The sequence below is a fragment of the Alligator mississippiensis genome, chromosome 1 (assembly GCF_030867095.1).
Source record: "Alligator mississippiensis isolate rAllMis1 chromosome 1, rAllMis1, whole genome shotgun sequence".
NCBI classification, from domain to species: Eukaryota; Metazoa; Chordata; order Crocodylia; family Alligatoridae; genus Alligator; species Alligator mississippiensis.
Genome location: NC_081824.1, coordinates 453483737 through 453488463, shown reverse-complemented (window position 1 = coordinate 453488463; position 4727 = coordinate 453483737). Strand labels below are relative to the sequence as shown.

General features: G+C 54.3%; 1 non-coding gene across 1 annotated transcript; it reads left to right on the top strand.

The window, feature by feature from the left end:
• The first annotated feature begins 863 nt into the window (after nucleotides 1-863).
• LOC132247894 (U2 spliceosomal RNA) lies at nucleotides 864-1053 on the top strand. Its single transcript, XR_009459296.1, has one exon. It is a non-coding gene; the product is annotated as a U2 spliceosomal RNA (small nuclear RNA).
• Nucleotides 1054-4727: the final 3674 nt, after the last annotated feature.

Here is a 4727-nt window from a genome sequence, read left to right as displayed (position 1 = left end):
TATTGAGGGAGATCAGGGGAAGGGATGGGATGACGGATATAGGGGAGTTGTTGTGTGCGCAGGTGGGGAGGGTATGGAAGGGAATGGTGAGAAAGAGGTGGAAGGGGCAGCACGAAGATTTTGCTTGGTGGGTGGTGCGAAGGGTGTTACCAGTAAGGGTGGAGCAACGGCGATGGGGTTTGCTGAGATGGGCGGAGTGTCCGCGAGAATTGTGCACGAGGGAGGAGGCGATTTTTTTTCTTCATGTTTTATGGGAATGTAGTTTTGCACAAAGGGTATGGCAGAGGGTGAGTAGGTTTTGTAGAACGGTAGGGTGGGGGGCTTTCGTTAACTTTGAGGGGGCTTGGTATGGGTTAGTGAACCACAAGGAGAGGGAATGGGAAATTAGGGTTTTGTTACTTTGTACATGGGTGGCAGTATGGAAGGTGAGGTGTTTGTTAGTGCAAAAGGGGCTTTAATTTATGTCACAAGAGTATTTATTTGTTGAATGCGGAGTTGGGGTATTACAGAAATAGAGGGGAAGGGGAGTGGGAAGGGATTGAGTGGAGGAGGTTATTTGAGTAGAAGGAGGGAGAGTTGGGATAAGGGGAAGGAGGAAAATGGGAATCTAAAAGGGAATGTATATATTATGATTTTGTGTTAAATAATGAAAGAGGGAGTGATTGAAATGAAAAAGAGGTTGAATTGGTGGTGGCGAAGGTGGGAGGGATATGTTGAAGTGTTTTATTTTGGTTGTTTGGGGGGGGGAAGTAATGTGTTTTGGTTGTCTTGAAAGGAATGTTATGTTACGGGGTTTAATGTATACGTTGTATTTTGAATCAGAAAAGTTTGGAGATCTTGTTGTTTGTGTTGAAAGTTTTCAAATATTTTTGGTACTTGATGATAAAAAAAAAAAAATCTGTTCTTATCAGTTTAATTGCTGATATGTCCTCAATTTATGAGGACTGACGCATTAAACGCATTTTTGGTGCTGGGAGCGGGCCTCAGAGCTTGCTCCAGCGCCTCCGCTCATCGGCCCGGTATTGCAGTGCCTCCGGGCCCGGTGCCCACTCCCCTTCTTGGGGGGGAGCGCCTTTCTCCTCTGTCGGTTCCAAAAGCAGCAGCAGCATGGGCCTCCTGGAGCTGGTGACCCCAGGCCAACCCTGGGGGGGTGCCCTATGCAAAAGGCCACTGGGCAGCAAGCCAGGAGGCCAGCAGGGGTGCGGGTGGGCACGCTCCCACCCGCCCCCCCGGCCTGCCGGGCGGCATTGCTGGCGGGCCTACTCCGCTGGCAGTGGCGGGGGGCCGTGAGGCCCGGGCCCGGGTGGGCAGGGCACACGGGCTGGGAGCTGGCCCACGCTGCAGGGGGCCTGCCATGGCCTGGGTGGCGGCACCCGGAGGGCCGGGGAGGCTGGGGGGCTGGAGCTTTCCCCGCTACTGGCAGGCCTTGCAGCTTCCCCCCCCCCCATTCCCCCCCTTGCTCCCTGGCTCGGCCCGCAAGGCCCCTTAAGACCAGACGCTGCCTTCGTCGAGTGTTGTCGTTGACAACGATGAAAGACACAGCAGTGGGGTGCGAGCCAGGCCAGTCCAGTCCAGTTGAACGAAAGCAGTAGACTGAGACCTGGGCAAACTGAAGCAAGGAGTCAAGTTGAGGACAAGGTCGAGTCGAGGAAGGAGCGGCACACACCTGACCTGGCAGCCCCGGCCTGCCCACACAGTGGCTTTCTCACAGGAGAGCCAGCCAGTCGACCAGTCACCACGCCGCCACAGGACGGATCACCTGGAAGAGGATTAAAAAGATGCTAGAAACCCAGGCACACTGACTGAAGCAAGGAGTCGAGTCGAGGAAGGAGCGGCACACATCTGCTAGCCCCCGCCCACATGGTGGCTTTCCTGCAGGAGAGCCAGCCAGCTGATCAGTCAGTCGCCACACCGCTGGGGCCACTCCTGGCCCTGCTTGCAGGGCCCCCCAGGCTGCTGGCCCCGGGGGGTCCGCTCCCCCTCCAGCCCTGGGTGGGTTATCGTTTCTCAGCCTCTTGAAGGCTCAGATTGTTGCACAAACGGCTAGTTTCGTGCCCCTGGAGGCTTGTCCAATCCACCCCAGGAGAGAGTCACACACAGGCTAGGTCCAATTTCAGATTTATTTGTTTGCAAACAGACCGACCCAGGAGTTGTGCCACTCGGATCAAGGGTCGACCACAAACTGGGTCTGAAACGTCTTTTTATAGCCAAGGTAAACAATAGATTTCAACGTATCGTGCAATTATTGGCAGACTTAGCATTACGTCTTGCATCGTATGTCTAGCAGTTACATGTTCTATGATGGTTTACATACATGTCTCATTTACATCTTAAATCCCCTCCCAGGGGCAGTTCTTAAGCCCCTCGCGGTCATCCTTCGGTCAGGGTCTGGTCTCTCCACCTCAGCATCTTCCCTGCCCCTCTTCTCTTATCTCTCGTAAGGAGTTATTTATTGCATCTGTTCCTGGCTCTGTCTGTAGAAGTCTTTGTGCATACTCGTAAATCTATCATTAGCATATATGCCTTAGCAAAAGCAATTATGAAAATATGCAGAAGCAATTATAAAAGCAGGAAAATATAGATTATGCTATATTTTTACCACAAGATCAGTTTGGCGGTCGGGCGCAGGTCCGGCCACTGCCTGGTCGGGCCTCGGGAGGCCAGGCGCTGGGAGGAGAGCAGGGACGGCGACGGCGAGGGCGATGATGGAGGTGGCGGTGGCAATGGAGTTGGTGGAGCAGACGGGAGCGGAGCGGAGGCAAAGAGAGCAAGATCCAGGCAAGAGAGGGCAGAGAAGTCGGGAGACGGGAGGAGGTGAGCGGAGCAGAGACGGAGGTGAGTGGATGGCGGCGGAGGAGGGATGGAGCTTTGTGGGAAGGACCAGCCGAGAGAGTGCGGGGGGGAGGAGGAAGACCCCCGAAGAGGGCGGACGGCAGGAGGCTTGTGGGCAGGAGATGGTGGTGTGGACGGCGGTACCTTCTGGGCCGGAGCAGGAAGATGGAGACCGGAGGAGGGACAAAAGATGGAGGGTCAAATTGACTTTGGCTAGAAAGGGGTTTAACAGCTCAAAGACTTTGAGCCGGGCGGACTTTATGGCGCGGGTACTGTTTGCCACACTGAAGGTGGAGCCTGTGGACTTGAGTTGTGTGGTGGCATTTGATAATTTCAAGGAGTGGCACGTGTCCTTTTGGAACTGCAAGGCCTACTTTGCTTTTTGGGAAGCGTATAAGGCAACTGTGGAGTGTGGGGAGTTGGAGGGGCTAAATTTTGAAGTGGGCCAGAAAGCACGGGAGCGGGTGTTGTTTATTAAGTTGTACACTGATGTTTTGGAGGAAGGGGATGTGGTGGATTGGCTGGAGAGAAAGGTGCAGCATGTGCTGAATGTGGAGAGGGTTTTTGACGGATGGAGGGTCTGGACGGGGTCGTGGAGGGCACAAGTTTTATTACATGAAGAGGTGGGGAACCCTGGGGGTCTGAGGCATTTGTTGCTGGTGGTTCAAATTGGGCCTTGCAGGGGGTATGTTACATACCATGACCAGCCGAAGGTGTGTAGCAGGTGTGGGTTGGGGGGGAACTTGGCTGCATTTTGTTTGTTAACAGTTTGTTTTCGGTGTAGGGGAATGGGGCACAGAGCACAGTTCTGTACAGAAAAACTGGTGTGCACCGGGTGTAGGCAGGAGGGTCGCATTCAGCAGGAGTGCCCGTACTCCTACGCAAACAGAGTACGGGTGGGTGGAGACGAGGAGAAACAGAGGGGAGCGGAGGAAGGAGGGAATGAGGAACAGCTGGAGGTGCGGGTGGAGGAGGAGGAGATCATTTGTAGAGGAGACACCTGAGGGGGACGGGGGTCAACAAGGGATTGAAGAAGCAGTGCTGGGGCTTTCAGAGGAAGAAGTGGAGGGGGAAGGGAAGGGAGAAGAACAAAAGGGAGAGAAAGAAGGTGGGGGTGAGGCTTTGAAACAACTGAGAGGGATGGTGGAGCGATTAGGGGGAGCAGAAAAGCCCAAGGGGGGAGATTGGGCAGAAGGAATGGAAGCCCTGGAGCAAGGGCAGGAGGGGGGTTTAAAGAAAAGGAAGAAACAGCGGGGGGGGAGTGGGGAAGGGGGTAAGAAAAGAGTGGGAGTGGAAGTGGACGAACCTGGAGAGTTGGGGAAAGAGGGAGGGGAGGAAGGGGGAAGGGAAACGGAAGGAGAAGGTGGAAGGGGGAAGAGACAGAACAGGGGAGGGGGAGGAGAGGGTGGGATTTTTGAGCCCTGGGGCGGTGGAGGGTTTGGTGGCGACTACGGGAATATGGAGACAAGGGATTCCGTCTGTGGCGGAAGGGTCAGAGTGAGTTAGAGAGTGGGAGTGGGGAGGAGGGGTAAGGGGATAAGGGTGTTCCTTTTCTTTTGAAAGTTTTGGAAATGATGTTGAGGGTGGCCTCGTTAAACATGAGGAGCCTTTTGATGAGGAAGAGGTGGGAGATGGAGGGGAAGTGTTTGAAAACGATTTCAGCAGATATAATTTGCATGCAGGAGTGTGGGATAGGGTGGGAGGGGAATTATAGGTTTTTAAGGAAACAATGGGAGAAGGGGCAATCTTGGTGGGCAGGGGCAGAAGGGAATAGGATAGCGGGGGTGGGTGTTTTACTTAAGGAGGCACAGGTGAGGGTGTTGGCAGTAGAAACGCTAGTTGAGGGTTTCTTGCAGCACCTGAAGGTGGGGGTGGAGGTCGGGATTTTTAATGTG